Below are 18408 nucleotides of genomic sequence, written 5' to 3'. Positions count from 1 at the left end.
TGTTGCACACACTCTTCCTCGCCATGATTTTGCAGTGAGTACTTTTACTGATTAATCCTCAGTGAGTCCTGTTTTTTTTTTACACTACAGAACTTCTCGCAACTAAAAATCAATACAGTCAGCCTTTTCTTCCCCTCTGTGGTTAGGTTCCCAGCCTCCCTTAAAAGAAATTCCCATGTTAATTTAATGTATCATTAACTACTATTAACATAATTTACTTTGAAATTGTAAGAGCAGTATTAAATTTGCTAACACTGTCCACAAGATTAGTGCTGAATACTTTGTTTGATGTTATGAAGGTATCTTTTAAAAATATGCCTAAATGAAATATTTTATGCAAAATAACTTTAGAGCCCCAAAACCAGTGGCATGAAGCGCTGACATGCAAGATGTATGAACTATGAACAATCAAGCAGCAGAATAATCTCATCTATAAAGTGGCTATACACATCCAGTATCAAATGACAACAAAAATATAATGCATATTTGTTCCTACGCAAATACAAACCTTCGGTCTTTATGTAGGCTTTTGCTAGTGAATGTGAGCTGGAACAGCTGTTAACTCTCAAACAAGGTCGTTGGCTACTGATGATAGGGGGAAGCCCTGCCCACTGCTCCATCTGCACTCTACTTTGCTTTAGGCTGCTGTGGTATGCAGAAGTCTCTGTGCTTCTCTGTCCGACTGCTGTTTGCTTTCTTTTGTTTTTTGTTGATATATTTTTGAGTGATTACTGTTTGTGATATAATTATATACAAACCCCTCAGTTACTTTAGCGTTTTGAAGACGAAACCACTGGGTTAAGCACCCTCGAGGGGTGGACAGACTGAGTATTCGGTTTCTCTCTTTTTTGAAGCTGATCCTCATTTATTATTTTTTGTTATCGTATGTCATGCCGTTACATTAGTGTAATAAACAGTCTAACCCAACTTCTTTCTTCAGGTGTTGTAGAGGCTGAGGGCCTTAGAGAGTTATGTGCCTCTCTAGTTCCTCATTGGACGGGTTGGTATCATTCTCGGCTAGCACTCTGATGGGCCCGCACTCAATACTCCGACCGGCCAATGAAGAATTAGAGAAATTTATTTCTGGTGACAGAAATTCATTTCTCATTATAATGTGGTTTGGATTCCACAATAAGCTGTAGGTCTCTTTGCTAGGTAACCAATTGGTTCTTAGCCACGGAAAATAAATCTAATCCTTCGGGCCAGCCCTAGGAGAGCTGTTAATCAGCTCAGTGGTCTGGTTAAACTAAGGTACACTTAATTTAGGCCTCTCAGGAGAGCCAAGTGCCTTTTGAACTGATGATCACTCTTAGTCTCGAGGGGCTTGCCAGTATCTGCTCCGACTGTGCCCTGGGCAACTTACCAGCCACAGTGTCTGCTAGCTGTACGGCTGCTCCTACTTCGTTGGTAACCTTTCATGCAGTGTCGGGATTGAGTTCCCAGGAACTGCCATATACATCATCTGTGAGTGATGTTCTCTTCTACACACTGTTGCCGAAGGCACGTTCGGCGAATTCAAGATGAGGAGAAGGAAGTCATCGTTGTCTGCGTTTTTCTGTCTTATCGTCGAGTGCTATCGCCTCTTCCCCCTTCTTCTTCCAAGCTGGCAAACAGAAGAAGAGGAAGGTTGCCTCATGCTCCTGTTGCCTTGCGCCCCCTCAATGTGGGACCACCTTGACGTGGTGAGGGGCTCTTGAACCCCAGGAATCTGTTCCCTGGTTTGAGTCTGAGAGTCTCATTTATGATTATATATTTCTTTGGATTAATTTTTGTCAAATTTTCCACCTTTCCTAAAATTTATTGGACCTGTTAAATAGAAAAAGATATAGCTGGGATCGGGTTTATATCCGAAGCTAAACAGTGGGAACTGTGGTAGGACCATCAACTGCCCAATAATGTTCAGACCAGAGAGTTATCAGATTGATAGCTCAAAGGCCAAACTATTCTTTAGGGCTGGACCATGGATTCCAGGGGGGTCTGGTTCTGGGGATAGGACTTTTGGCATTCTATCCAGTTTGCCCATAACATGATTAAAGTAGTGGTAATAGTGTTCTCATAATACCTTTGGTCCTAGCAAGCGGGTTTGGCTTACACTTGGACCACTCTAATGATGTTGTGCCATCCTGTGGGGTAGGGTAGGGGTACAGACATTTGGGAGTCAAGTTAAGTATACCTTAGTTTTACCAGACCACTGAGCTGATTAACAGCTCTCCTAGGGCTGGCCCGAAGGATTAGACTTATTTTACATGGCTAAGAACCAATTGGTTACTTAGCAGTGGGACCTACTGCTTATTGTGGAAGCTGAACCACATTACAGCGAGAAATGAATTTCTATCACCAGAAATAAATTCCTCTAATTCTTCATTAGCAGGCCGGAGACTCAAACTCGAGTCAGTTCTCACTTGTGTTATGGTGTAAGAATAAACTCCATGAAGGGCTGATGATATCTTTTTAAAGTTTTCAGGTTTGATATATTTTTTTTTAATTTACTTCAATCTTATGGGTGGTAGTTATAAAAATTCAAGTACCCCTGGGCCCTTTGATGGTAGCGACTCGGCACAATTGACGACCGTTGAAACCTCTTGAAACTATAATAAAAATAGATGAATGGACCTCATCTGTAGGCTTTAAACTATCCATACAAAAAACTTATGTAGTAATGTTTTTATAAAAATAAAAAGTGGAAAAAAGGTGAAAAAATAGACTTAAAAATCAGAAAACATAGTATACCAATTAGCCAAACAGCAAAATTTTTGGGATTAGTATTTGATACTCACTTGAACTGGAAAGCCCACGTAACATAAGTGAAACCTAAATGTAAAAGAGTATTATATGTAAGTAAAAAACTATCAAACACTACTTGGGTAGCTAGTAAACATAACCTTACTTTACTGTATAAAGCAACAGTGTTGTCTATCATTGATTATGGAAGTGAAATATATGGCTCGACATCAGACACAATGCTGAAAATGTTAGACCCAGTTCATAATGAAGGCCTTAGAATATGTTCAGGAGAACTTTAGATCATCACCAACGTCACCTTTACAAGTTGAATGAGGTGAACTTCCTCTCTCTCTCTCTCTTCTCTCTCTCTCTGTCTCTCCATAGAGAGGTATTGACAATGAAGAGTGCTCTGAGAATTCAGACAAATGATTCTCCAAACAAAAAACTATTTTAATTAAGAGATGTATTTATAAACAATCATCCACCTCCTTTCCCAGTTAGAGCTAGAAGATTGTTTGAGTTGCTGAATATAAATATACAACTTTCTTTAATAGTAAAATTAGCTCCTCCTTGGGCAGTGAATAAAGTAAGAATTTGCACACACTTAAAATATTTATCAAAAAGTTATTCATACACCCCGGAATACCATAGACAACATACAGTAGAACATGTAATATGAAAAGGTCCACATTATGCAATATACACCGATGGATCTAAGTCACAGTACAGAGTGGGACATGCTGCAGTGTCCCAGGCGAAAACGTTTCAGTTCTCTATACCAGATAAAGCCTCAGTATTTGCAGCTGAGTTATGTGCAATCGCATCTGCCATAAAAATAATTAAAGAAGCCTCATTTAATAATTTTGTGATTTATAGCAACTCTAGAAGCACTATAGAAGCCATTCAGAGTTACAATCCAAAAAATAACATTGTATAACAAATTAAGTTTCCACTCTATAAATTGCATAATAATGGAAAAAGCTTAGAAATATGTTGGATCCCCGCCCATGTAGGGATTAAAGGTAATGATGAGGCTGATAAGGCAGCTAAAGAAGCTGTCTACAGGGCAAGAACAAATGTAAACATTCTTGTTAGTGATATAAGATATATAAAAACAATCATTGCAAGTAAATGGCAAAATACCTATATGGAATGAAGAACCTGAAAATAATAAATCAAAACAGATAAAATCCAGTGTTGGAAAATGGAGTTCATCATATCAGAGAGAGAGATACACACGCAAGTAACTGTGACATGTCTTTGAATAGACCCTACAGTACTCGTTTAACACATGGACACTTAATGAACAGTCCACATGGCCCTCCTTCCGAATGCCCAGATTACAAAGTGTTGATAACAGTCAAGAATGTATTGTGTGAATGTCCAAAATATTACCTGCTGCAATTATCAAATTTTGGAAGTGATCAATAAAGGAAATTTTGTCAGAATCTTCTAAATTTTCAGTAATAACAATTTTTATGTTCATGAGAAGCTGTGATTTAATGAGTAAAATATAAAAATAAGTAAATAATAATAATAAAAATAAGAAAACCCTTATGGTGTCCAATGAATTTTAGAATAACTAAATTTTAAAATGTTGCTTAACTTATTCTGAGTTTTAATGTACCTTTTTAGTGAGTATATATAGAAACATGAGTACTGTACATAAATGTATTTATTTTGTGTTTTTGTTCCGCCTTTGTGCAGTTTTTAATTTCATTTTCATTCATTCATCATCATACCAAATGACCTATTTGGTCTCATTGCTAGGCCTCTGGCCTAGACCTGTCATTTCATCCAAATCCTTCAGGCCAGCCCTATAAGAGCTGATAGTCAGCTCAGTGGTTGGTTAAACTATTTTAATAATAATGATAATGTTGCCTTGCATATGGGTGCAACTGCTACCCGGGGTTCTCCAGAATCCCAATAAAGTATGCCCCCCGTAATTCGGGGCGGGGGGGGGGGGTGTTAGGAACTACAACCACCCACGAAAAGTGAAATCTGCTGTAAGTTTTAATCCCCCTCAAAAAATGCACATAATTGCCTATTTTAATAGTTCAAACACCAAATATACCTTAAACTAAAATGTTTAAAACTGCCAATTTTAAAAGTTCACTGCACATTTAACAGTTCAGACATCAAATATACCTTAAACTATCATCCTAAAACACAAATATCATTTCAAAGTTGTAGGGGCTTTTAATAGTTACTTAGATCAGGATGTTGGAACAAATTTGAAGGTTCTTAAATAAAACCGAGATTTTCCTTAACCTAATCTATTGTCTTAATATTTCAGTGGTATGACCTTCAACCTTAACTCTACTTAACTCAGCCTATACTAACTTAACCTAACCTAATATTACAGTATAGCTCATCAAAACTTATTCTACTTCAGTCTTAATCCTACAGAAAAAAAAAAACAGCAAAATACTTCAACTGCATACAGCATCAATCAAATACTTTGATCTGTCCAGCATTGATTTAGTATACAACTTCACTATCAGCCTGATTCACACTTTGATTCATCTCACAAAGGTTTTGATTTCCTTGGAATATATCTCTTTCAACAATCACTTGAAAATGTTGTGTATTATCAGTTTCTACCAGAACTAAAATAAATCAGATTCTAGGTTCCCAAAACTGATTTTAAAACACAACTTACAATAAGTTCACACAGCTGAGTTGCACACTGAGTTTTCAATATTTTCAACAGAAATGTTCGGCAAAACACCAGTTTTCATCATATGTCCCATTACCCAATTAATGATCACATAACAGCAATTTACAGACAATACTTGCTGTGAAGCAGGGCAAGCATTCAACTATGGGCATCTCAGTGAAGGGGGGTCCACTCTACCCTATCATTCTCAAGCAAACTGAAAGTAAAAAAAAAACTATTAATTAACAACTCATCTACTGTTAACATAAAGCAGAATAAAAACGAAAGTTCAGTCATATCAACAAATAAAAAAAACTTGGTTTTAACGTAGGAAAAACCTATTTTTGGTAGTTGCTGTTGAGGTTTCAAGGAGTTACCCTCCATGGTGTCTGCCAGCACTCCATGGTGACTAGACTAGTATCAAAGAAATATTTTTCTAGCCAGGTCTCGTAGTTGGGAATTGTGTCGTAATGAAAACACTATTGACACGTGATAAAGTATAATGGACTCAAAGATAATAGGGCATTTTCCCTTATCTTCAGCGAAGCTGAACCCAGTTTTTCCTGTGTCAAAAACTGCAAGAAGTGACTATTCCGCTTGCGCATCTGCCATCTTGTTTACAACCAGGGCAGGCAAAAGACCAGCTCCATTACTCTCTGCTGGTCAATGTAGGATGATCCCTTGCCCAAATCCCATGCCTTTTCGTCAGGGAAGTGGAAGTGGACTCAACAGCGACTACCAAAAATAGGTTTTTCCTACGTCAAAACCTGTTTTTTGATAGCGTAGTCGCTTGTTTCGCCCTCAAGGAGCTTTACAAAAGAAATTGACAGGTGACAAAAGGCTTAAGCTCTCAGAATTTTAATCCCAAAAACCCAAAGATAAAACAAAAAACATTTTTGGTCCGAGGTCAAGCCACAAATTTCAAGCGCCATTCCTTATTCTAAAAAACCTTTTAGGGTTTTGGTGACAAGAAACAAGAAACTAAACAAGAACTTGCATTTTTAGGGTGAAGTTCTAAGTATGCTGGGTGTGGTTGCAGTCTTGTCACATCTTCCCCAGCAGTAGTCAGCATACTCACCCATTAGGAAGATACCTGGTTTTCTGCTGTGGAGCCTATGGGGTCAGGAGTAACCATACCACCTACTGTTATGCAGTGTAGACGAATTTGTTTGTGCTCATGGCAGTAATGTTTTCAGAACATTGTCTCTGATGCCCACCTTGTACTTTTGGAGACTTCATCGAAAGAGACATTTCTAAAGAAGACCAACAACTTACTTACATTCCTAATAACATGTGACCTGGGAAAGGAGTGTGGGTTTGCCTTTTTAATGAGGGACACTAAAATTATTCTTAGCCCTTGTAGAGAGAGTGGTTTATTTGTGCTAGGTGTAGGAAAAGCGGACTTTCTGGGATGTTTCCTGTGACCTCTAGGTAAACCTTAAGTGCTTGAACTGGGCGTAATGTTTTGTCTGCTAAATTGAGTTTTCTTATAAGAATAGATTTCCTTCTTAAAGGATCCTCATTCTTGGCCAGGAATGATGGGCCAGGTGACAATAATAATTGATTATCAGCAGTTTATGTGATATATCATCCCCGTCTGAGAGAGCCCGGTTCACTAATACAGGCTCCTGATGCTAATGCAATCAGGAAGATCGCCTTTTGTAGCACGTGAGTTGTGGTTGTATTGGGTCCACTGGATTGAGGGTAGATAGAAGTCTAAGTACCTTATTCAGTGACCAAGTAATTGGAAGTCTTTCAGGAGGCGGTCTTTGTAGAACAAAAGATTACAGAAGGGAAGTAACAACTTCTATGCTGGAGTCAAACCCGAATCCATAAAGCAAGGGTTCCGTTAATGCTACCTTGTATGCCGTGATTGTTGTAACTGCAAGACGTTTGTCTTCAAAGAAGTATGTCAGAAAATTTAAAAGGTTTCTATAGAAATCTCAACTGGGCTTTCAGTATGGATATAATCTAAGCATACCTTTAATACGGACTGGTATTGCTGGATAGATGATGTTTGTAATTTTTACACTAGGTACCTAGCAATTTTGGTGAGTAGTTTTCACAGTAGATAATGTTTAAAAAATCCATACGTGAAAGTCTCGGCTCAGAAAGTAGAATGCGTAAACGATTTTCCCTCCTCCTTTCTGGGATAGAACAGTGGACGATAGTGGAATTGATCTTTCCGCCTGTTGTTGAAGTGATAGGAACCAATGCCTATTTGGCCAGTTTGGGGCTATTAAGTAAGCTGTTCCTTTGAAGGTTAGGAGTTTGCTCAAAACTTTCAAAATCTGGGACAGTGGAAGAAAAAGATATATTGCCCTCCACTTGTTCCAGTCTTGTAGGAAGGCATCTCTTGCTATTGCTTGATTATCCAAATTCAGAGACACATATACTGGGAGTTCGTGATTCTCGTATGTGGCAAACAGGTCCACTTCTGGTTGTGGAAGCATGTTGGCTCTTATGTGAAAAGTGTGGTTTCCAACATCCACTCTGTCGAGGCTGTCGTTTTCCTTGATAGTGAGTCTGCTATTACATTGAGAGACCCTGTGAGGTGAATTGCAGACAGGTGCCACTTCTTTACATGTGCCATCTGAAGGATGGCTAGCATTATCATATTGAGAGGAGGTGGACGTGATCCCAATCTCTTGATGCAGGACATTGCAGTTGTGTTGCCTAGAACCAACAGAATATGTGTCTCTTCTGGAGGTTTGAGTTTTTTGAGAGACAAAAAGACCACCATCAGTTCCAGGAAATTGATATGACACTTCCTCAGAGTAGCTGACCACCTCCCTGCTACCTAACAATCCTCCCAATGTCCTCCCCAACCTGTCAACGAGGCATGTGTGTGTATTGCCACTCTTATAGGTGGAGGAGTCAGGGTGACCTATTTTGCCAGAGATTCCTTCCGGGTCCAAGGCTGAAGTATCTCCCTAACTTTCTGATTCTTTTGGTGAGATCATTCTCACATCTTTTTTCTTGTGTGTGATAGCCAAAATTTGTCCATGCTTTTCAATTGCAATCTGATTATTGGATCTATTACTGGTGTGAACTGCAGCAGGCCCATCATGCAATCTAATTGCCATCTGGAAACTCTGGGCTGTGCTAGAAACCTTTTAAGGTTTTCCTTATTCTGTTCTGAGTTTTAATGGGGAGAGACAACAGGCCCTGAAGAGTATCCCAACACAGTCCCAGCCACTGAAAGCGTCTGCTGGGCGTGAGGTGGGATTTTTTCCAATTTATTTATTATAAAACCTTTTGACTGTAGTCTGTTGACCACTGCTCCTAAGTTATTCAAGCACTCTTTTCTTGTGGGCCCCCAGATTAATCAGTCATTTAGGTAACCTATTAGTTGTATTCCTTCTTTCCTGAGTTCCTGAACAACTACCATTGCTAATTTTCTAAAAATTCTTGGGGTGGTGCTTAGCCCAAAAGGCATGACTTTGAACTTGTACATATCTTTCCCTATCCGGAACCCTAGGAAGGGGCAAAATGGAGCTGCAATAGGGACGTGCCAGTATGCATCTTTCAGATCTGTGGAAACTGTCCAAGTTCCATTTGGAATGACTGAACGTACTTCGGCTATGGTAGTCATCCGAAACTTTTGGCAAACAATGTACTTGTTCATTGTTGATAGGTCGAGGATCACTCTTCATTTGGAGGAATCCTTTTTGGGGACAATGAAGAGACGTGCTTGTTGGCGAATGTATGCATGTTTCTCCATGGCACCTTTTAACAGGGTCTTCTGCACGTAATTTTCCAGGGAGGGGTTTGGTTCTTGAAAGAACCCCTTTAAAGGGGGGGGGAAATGAGACCATTCCCACCCCAAGCTGTTGAGAACAATGCTGTGTTCCCAAGGAAAAAACTTCCATCCCCTGTGGTGTCTTTGAAGCCGACCACCAACCAAACAATTCTTATTGATATCCCCCCTCTTCCTCTACCTTTTCCCTTTATAGGCATTCCAGGCGTTGCTTTTCTTTTTCCTTTGTGAGACAGTTATTGGACCTTGTGAAAAGATGTTTATGAGGAAAAGTTTTGTAAGTGACTTTAGGCTTATATGATTTTTTATTAAAGCTAACCTTTTTTGAATTGGATAAAGGAAAATTTCGGGTTTTTTGTTTCCTGAATTCTCCTTTTCCCAGAAGAGCGTACACCGTACAGTTTTGTTGGCATGCTTGCTCGTTGACTTGAGTTGCAACAAAAACCTCAAACAGGTCCTTACAGAAGGGGTTAGACTGTAATAAAGCAGTCACATTGGGGAGTGACATGTTGGAGCCTTCCAATGTTTCCAATCGTGCTTTTAAGCGCCAGTCTAAAAAGTCATAGAGTGCTTCCCATAGGATTCTTGTAAGATTTTTAGCTACAACAGCAAAAAGTGTCCTGGAATCTTCTGGAAGCCTTTTGGTGGCAACTTCTAGCAAGGTGGAAGAGGTTAAGATACTAAGAAGAGTCCTAGCACGGAATTCTGATGAAGCTGTCTCATCGAGAATCTTCTCATAGGGGTCCCAGATTGCTGAGTAGCAACATCCAAGGGAAGCTTTTTCCTTTCAAAAGGGAGTTGAAGTGTTGACCATTCCTTGGTGGAATTTTTTGAAACTGGGAGGATTGTGGTGAATGGTTTTAGTTCTGCCATTGGCTCCCATTTTCTAGTTACTACTTAATTCTGAAAGTTTGTCTTCACATGGTTATTTTAAAAAGTAAAGGGACAGAAGGCTGGGGGTACTTGGTGAGTAAGTTGGGTTTTATTCATAATGGGAGTATAGACCCATCTACTGTTGACCTGGTAAAGGGCATCATCTATAGCTTTTAATGCTGTATTCCCACATAAGAGAACTTTCCTTTTGAGGTTTCTCCATGTTTGGCAAAGGTGGTATCAGGTGCCATTCTGTATTAGGGAAAGCTGCCCTGTCTCTAAACTCCATATGTACAGCTTCAAACATGGTTTTTCTCTCATTAATTAGATACTTAGCATCAGGAGAGAAAATACACATTGAAGTATCTTGCCATGAAGTATCTTGCCAAGGATTATCAGTATCATCAGGGGAAAATATTGGAGCCCGTTATGTTTTGACCTGAAGCTTTGTAGTCTGAACTGTCCGTTTTGTTGGCTCCAGTTGGAATTCTAACCTTGGACCTTCTTTGGTCAGAGTTTGTTTCTACTCTCCCTTTTCGATTGGAGGATGCAGTACATTTACACTTTGGAGTGTACATCACTGACTTGATTTCATTATTTCCTGTTCGGAATCATGCAATATGTCTATTACAGTATATATTGCCATTCTGTGGCAAGGGCATCTTTGATATTACTCATAATGTCCTTTCGGAACTGATCAAATGCTGCAAACTGTGTAACCCTTTTGGGGGAGCTTGCGTAATCTGACTGAGCGTCCACAGCTGAACTGTGACTGCCTGTTACCCAGGGGGCAGAGGTCCTCAGTTAGTTACTAAACCCCTCCGAAAATGTAGTAATTTCAATTGGGGTTAAGTGAATCCTTGTATCCCTTTTGGGGGAAGGATCCTGATCAGCTTCTGAAAGTGCATAGGGTACTGAATTCTTTCTGGAAAGTTTCTCCCATGGTTAGCTAAAGGTTGTGTTTCTGATCCTTCTGGGTTCAGCAAGGTCATTTTGGTAGCAATATCAACTTCATTTATAAGAAAACCACCTCCAAGAGGAACTTCTTCTTGTTCCTCCGCAGGGTTAACCTGGGAGGTTACTGGGTTTTGGCCCAAATATAGATCTTCTAAGAAGGGGTTAAATATTTGCTGTCAGAGTTCTGCCGGAAAGATATAATCTCTCCCAAGGATCCGTCGTGACAGCTTAAAACGAGCTGTTTCATCCTTAAAACTTGCTGCCAAGAGCACTCTGCAAATTTCACACATATCTGGCAACCAAGCAAATTTGTCTTGTTTTTTTACAAGGACTATGCTCATGGCAGGTGGAATGGGCCGTACCCACTGGCAAAAAATTGAACAAAGCAATTTGCTACAGAAAACTTGAGCTGAGGGTCCTGCATAATGGTGGCCCTGTAGTGAAAGAACCAAGTTGTTATTAGAAACTAATTAGTATAAGTTGTTTTTAATAACGGCACATTTGTAAAACCCTGTATCGTAAGCATATTACATCCTACAAGATAGTTTGATTACTAGTTTGTAAATGTAATACCTTTTATAAAATATCCAAGTTAACCATTTTAGGTTTAGGTTAATTTTGACACCATAAATTTTAGGTTTAGGTTAATTTTGACACCATACAAGCCTGTATTATTTAAATTGTTAGTCCTTTTGCAATGGCTATGTGAAATTTTTATTTTAAATTGTCATGCTGTGTAGACTAATCTTCTACGAACTAATTTGTTTACCTAACCCAAGCTAGTGTTTTATATGGCTTAGGTTAACCCTTCTAGTATAACCCAAGTTAATCTAAGCATAGAAGATTTCTTAGAGGATTCTTGCTTAACCTGTTCTAAGCTGCTTCTTTTTCTAGGTTATTTAAAAACCTAGGGATATAAGCTATACAAAAATTAATCCTCTTTTAATCTGGTTTTTTGTTTTCTGTAGCCGAGACTACCCTTTTGTCTGATATTTAGCCATTCTGTTTGTAAATTAACAGTAGGAATATTCCCTTAAAAAGGGATTTCTACTTAATCTGGTTATGCTGTTGCCTGTTATAGGTTTATGATACTTGTAAGGGTATAGGCTTCATAAGACATTAGCAGTGTTATTGATCCTAGAATCCTGTTTATATGTACTCTTATGCTTATTTGGTCTTTCTTAGCCTAATATAGGGTTTTACCTAATCCAGATTTTTATAGATCACACTTAAATGTATAGGCTATATAAAATCAGCAACTTACTAATATATAAACTTATAGTTAGGCTACTATTTTTGTCTAACCCAGGTTGTCGTTTGTATCCAATCCTAAGTTATTTGGTCTATATAAAATAGTAACCCAATAATGTATAATCTTATAGCTAGGCTATCACTTACTCTAATCAAGGATGCTGCCTAATCTGGAGTATTTAATTCACAAGGGTATGGTTACATGAAACACAATTGTCTTAGTATGTAGCTTTAAGGCTAGGCTACCATCTCATCCGACACAGGTTAAGTTTTTCATCTAGTCCTAGATTTTAAGGTCTAGGAAAATTATTGTCCAATAATGGGATGTTTTGTTAAAGTTTATCACTTAACCTAATATAAGATACTGCCTAGTCCTGGATTATTTTTGAGTATAGAGGCTATATAAAGGGAAAATTTCAGTAGCCTGTTTATCAAATTCTAGGGTCCTTGGTGTAAACTAGGCTGCTGCCTAGGACCATAAAAGAATATGCCTTAAAAGGTTATTTACCTTAATTTAGGTTACTACCTAATCCAAGTTATTTAAATCACCTTTAGGATATGTAATCCTAGGTTATAGGCTACAGACAACATCTACTGTAGTTAAAATTATCCACACTGAATTTGTTAGGCTACCATCTCATGTAGGCTACTGCCTAGGCTATTGTAGACATTATCTGGAAGGATTGTCTAAAATAAAAATAAATTGTGGAACATTTCTTTAGGTACAACTTCTAAATAGAATGATAAAAAATTCAAATTTTGGGGGGGCTTTTGCAAATAACTGATCATGATAAAGCACCAACCATGTGCTCGGAAAACAAAGTCCAGTTTCTGGATTCCGTACACAAAAGCTTTTGTTCCACAGTTTAAACTAACAATTTTTAACTGGAGCTTAAAAATAAGCACTTAACTTTCAAGTTTAGATGTTTCCATGATTCTCGCTGACGAAAAAATTTGAGTCAAAGCGATTTTGTGAGGAGCACTGAAATATCGTGTGCACAGGTTTAAACTAGCAGAGGGTAATGGAGCTGGTCTTTTGCCTGCCTTGGTCGTAAACAAGATGGCAGATGCGCATGCGCAATAGTCACTTCTTGCAGTTTTTGACATAGGAAAAACAGGGTTTAGCTTTACTGAAGACAAGGGAAAATGCCCTCTTATCTTTGAGTCCATTGTACTCTATCACATGTCATAGTGTTTTCATTGTGACACAATAACTGGCTACAAGATCAGGCCAGAAAAATATTTCTTTGATACTAGTCTAGTCACCATGGAGCGCTGGCACACCAGGGGGGTTAACTCCTTGAGGACAAAACAAGCAACTACGCTATCAAAAAACAAATATGTTTGGCCGACTACACTCCCCCTTACTAAAATAAAGTTTTTTTTTTTTTTTTTTTTTTTTTCCAAAATCCCTTTCCCATTTTTTTTTTTTCCAAAATCCCTTTCCCACTACCCATTCATATTTCAGAACTGGACCTTGACTTTGGGTCCATGGCCTCTCATTCACCACCTCTTTTTCATTCACTTCTACTCCAACCATACTAGACTCGCCTAGCCTTGGTTCCAAACCACTTACACCAAGTTCATTCAAATTCCGGAGACTTTCGTCGGCTCCCACTTCAGTTACACCTGACATGGCTGCTATCATCTCTTCCATACTCTCATTTATCTCTTCCACTCTCCACCTCAGGCTACCCACAACTCCTCCACTTACACTCTCCAGCATTGCTAACTCTTTCTCACTCACACTCTCCCACATTCACCCTTTCAACACTTTCTTTGTCCACATTCCTTGTACTTACCCAGTTCACTCCTTCCACATCCCACTCAAATCCTTCAAAATCAATTACACCCTCATTGTCATTACCACCCAACAACATTGCAAGGGTATTTTCCCCTCTCACACCTACTGGCTTCTCAAACCCCTCAAAATAAAACAACCCATCTCGTGTACTCTGCAAACAACTCAGTAAACGTACCCTTACTCTTCCTTTGAGGCTTCCTCTTATGTTCTAGCAACACTAGCTGTTTATCTGCCCAATTTATATCTTCTTCTATTTCTTCACTTTCCTTTTCCCTTTCCTCCCCTAATAACTTTCTAATACGTATTTCTGTGGTCTCTCCATCCTGATTATAACACGCTCGTATTACCCTTTCATTTCCTTCTTCATTCCTGTCTTCTAGCACATAACTCAATCCATTGGACCAAACTGTTTTCACTACATACGGACCTTCATACTTTTCACACATCTTACTCACTGTCAACCTTCCCTTCTCAACCACTTCCTTCAACACGTTATCACCTGCTCAGAAACTCTCAAACCTTTCATATGCCTGCCTCCGCACATCCCGCTCGTCTTCATTCAAATCCAACCTCGCTTGCACATACCTCGTAATTCATTACATACTCACTTGGAGGTATGCCAGTGCTTTTATGTACTGACCCATTATACATCGCTATCACTCTTCCTAACAACAAATCCCATTCATTCTCTCAATCAGTCAACATTCGTAACGTCTCACTCAGAGTCCTTATGGTTTGTTCCACCAACCCATTCGCACTCATCATGTATGGAATTGTTACTACATGCTCAATACCCCACTCTTTCAAGACTTGCTCAAACAGTCTACCAACAAACTCCAGCCCATTATCACTCAACATCCTTGCCAGCTTTCTCACACATGCAGGCAACAAGACCATACTGACCACTCTTGCAATATTCTCTCAGTTTTATTCACAGCTGCACAACTTACAAACTTTCTCTTATGATCTACCATAACAACCACTCCTACATTTCCTCTCTCAGTTATCGGCAAAGCTACACAATCAGTTGCCACTAACTCAGATGGCTTTTTCATACTCAACTTCAAAACAGGTGGGCTAGCATACAATGATACTTTCCTTTCTGACACTCTTCGCAAGTAACTGCCACATCCGTACAAATCTTCCTCAAATATGGGGAAAACATCTGCTCTTTCATCCACTCGATCAACTTAAACTTCCCCATATGTCCATATTTCTCAAGGACTAACATGCACATCCCTACTGCTCCACTCATCAAGAACACTAGAACATACATCAACTCTCCCACCTTCTCTCTTGAAAAATACACCACTCCTTCACATTAACACAAATCTGTCAGCAAACCATATACATTTACTCAACAACAAAGGCCACCTTCTCCCAGGTCTCCCTCTCTAATACACCCCCTCAACTCACTCACCACAAAACACTTTTGCTGCATCTCCTCAATGTCCTCCATTGTTAGCAACTCATTCTCACTCTTGCCCAACTTCATTATATCCTTCCTCACTCAGACTCCTATCAATCATTCCCACAAACCTTGCCATATAAACCACCTCACTTTGAATTTTCCCTATTACAGCCTCGTCTTTCAACAGAACTCCTTTCCCAACATCCACTACCAACCCATTCTTCCTCAAGAAATCTATCCCAAACAGGAACAACATGGCATTTGCTCATCTCCCAATGCTACAAAACAAGCTTCCACCTCAAACTGTCCCAACTTTACCTCCAACCCCACTTCTTCCCATCCAACTGACCTTCCTGCTATACCTCTTATTGACACATTCACTACTCTTCTTTGAACGTTCCAATTCACTCTCAACATCCCTAATCACACGTGCGTTCACCAACAACATTTGCACTCCCATGTCAACCAAACCACAGTACTGTCCTCCACTGTTATCCAGATACTCGCACAGTCATTGCATTTCCCCTCTTCTCTACACACTGACACTTGTCTCTACCAACAGCCAAACATCCTTCACTCACCTCCTCAGTATCACTTTCTACTTCCAGCAACTCTGACATTCTCTCTTCAGTGTTTCCCTTCCTCCCATACTTCCTTTCATACCTCTTTTTCTCTATGACCCGGTTATAGTGTACCCTACTCAAACACTACAGATGCAACTCACGCTCACTCTCTTTCACTCCCTCATGTCGATACACTATAGGTTTCTCACCCCCAGTGTGTACGGACACAATCACCTTATACTTCTTACTCACCGCCACCAAAACCTCCTGAAATGGGGCCACTCCAGGACACATTATAGCTCTCAGGCTCTTCTGATACTGTTCCACATTTGACACTCCCAAACATCCAGACCTCTTGCAAACTTCCTCAATCACCTCCGCCCTCAGTTCATTCACACTTCCAGGCACCTGCACCTTCAAACCTTCATCTTCAAAATTATTCAGTCCATACCACACACTTTCAAACATCAAGTCACCGACCCCCTTACTCTCACGTGCTACCGCCAATCCTCTCGGCAGATATTCTGGTCTTATATCTTTCATTTTCTCTTCTTTCCCTTCCCCAGGTGGTCTAAACGTCATGTCTGCAACATTTCTTTTACCTGGGGTGTACTCCACTACAAAATCAAAATCACTCGAATCCTCCACCATTCGTGCAATCCTAGCATCCACTCCTTTCATTCTCTGCAGATACACTAAAGGTTGATGGTCCGTATATACTACAAACCTCACACTGTACAGAAATGGTCGTAACGCTTTTGCACAAAACCGCAGCGTAGCCAACCCTCTCTCAACAGTTGAATACTTTCACTCTGCCGAACTAAACGCCTTACTTACATACGCTGTCACTCTATCTCTTTCAGCTCCATTCACCACTTGCTTCTGCATCAGACATCCACCCATCGACACCCCACTCGCACCTGTATACACTTCTAACTTACTGGCATCTGCACTATAGTCAGGGTAAGCCAACTCCACGTCCTTCACCATTTCCTCTTTCAGTTTCTCAGACGCTTTCACCATCCTTTCATCCCACCTCACAACTTTACTCTTCTTATAGCCTGTCCATTCTGAAAATGGCATTGCAATCCCTGAACTATCTTCCACAAACTTTCTTTCAAAATCGATCAATCCCAAAAATTCATGCAACTCTCTCACAGTCCTGGGTCGAGGGAAATTTCTCACTTTCTCCACAAACTTTTCCGCCTTTCATACACCAGACTCACACACCTTATGGTCCAAAAACTCCACCTCTTCCATGAATCACTCACACTTACTCACTGATTTTCACCCCCTTTCCTCTAACTTCTTTAACACTGCTCGCACCAGTCTCTTGTGCTCTTCTACAGTCTTACTTATCACCAAATTGTCGTCAAGAAACACCAACATATTCTTGCAGGGAAAACCACTCAGCACAACATTCATCGCTCTCTGAAATGTAGCTGGGGCATTTGCCAATACAAAACTGAGATGGCAGAACTGATACTGTTTTTTCATAGTCAAGAAGGTGGTTACAATATTGGTGTACAATCCTCCGCCACTGGCATCTGATAATACCCCTTACCAGATCCATCTTGCTAAACACTTTCATCCTATGCATACTGTACACATACTCAGACACCACACACAGGGAATCTTTCTTTCACTGTCACTTCATGTACTCTCTGATAATCAATACACATTCTCAGTCTTCCATCAGGCTTTCTTACTGGCACAATTGGGCCATTCCAAGAACTCTTACTGGGTTCAGTCACTCCTATCCTTTCCAACTCTTCACACTGCTCGTCAATCTCTTGCATTACTGGTACGAAGGATGTGAAATGATGGGGTATCTCATAAATCGGTGTGTCGTCTGTCAGCCGAATACGGAACTCTGGCAATATAGATGTCCCAAAGTCCTCATCACCTTGACTCAACACACCCTTTCTTTCCTGCAACAACTCATAAACTTGCTCTTTCTCTTTCTCGTTCAACTTCTCATTCAACCTCACCTTTTCCCTAAGCTTTTCTTTACTCCACTCTTCTGACTTTTACCCTTCGGCCATCACATCATATCCCTTAACATGCTTATCATCACTCAAATTGACTAGACTTCTTAAGCTTCCCAATCTATCACCAAGATGTATGCCTCTCCACCTTTTCTTTTTCACATCCCCACACACCTGTATACACACCTTTGGGTCCTTTACATCCATAATTCCATCGAACACGTGACCTGCCTTGTCTCATAACACGCAGAGCTACCATCCAACATGAACATTTCTCCCAAACTCTCTGCGCAAACTCCAACATTGGTTCTCCACCCTACTTTCACACTCCACACACTCCCCAAATCTCTTGGCAGTTGTATGTCCTCCATCGCATACACCTCTACTCCAGAAACCATCCTCGAACTTAGTTACCCAT

At 39.9% G+C, this 18408-nt stretch overlaps 1 protein-coding gene across 2 annotated transcripts in view; it reads left to right on the top strand.

Annotated features, from left to right (window-relative positions):
- Positions 1-18408, top strand: part of sotv (exostosin glycosyltransferase sotv) — a 546319-nt gene that overhangs the window by 208469 nt on the left and 319442 nt on the right. The gene's annotated exons all lie outside the window — the stretch shown is intronic.

Source organism: Macrobrachium rosenbergii, chromosome 10 (assembly GCF_040412425.1).
Source record: "Macrobrachium rosenbergii isolate ZJJX-2024 chromosome 10, ASM4041242v1, whole genome shotgun sequence".
Lineage (NCBI taxonomy): Eukaryota > Metazoa > Arthropoda > Malacostraca > Decapoda > Palaemonidae > Macrobrachium > Macrobrachium rosenbergii.
Note: the sequence above shows the minus strand (reverse complement) of the source record. Positions and strands in the feature narration are given on the sequence as shown.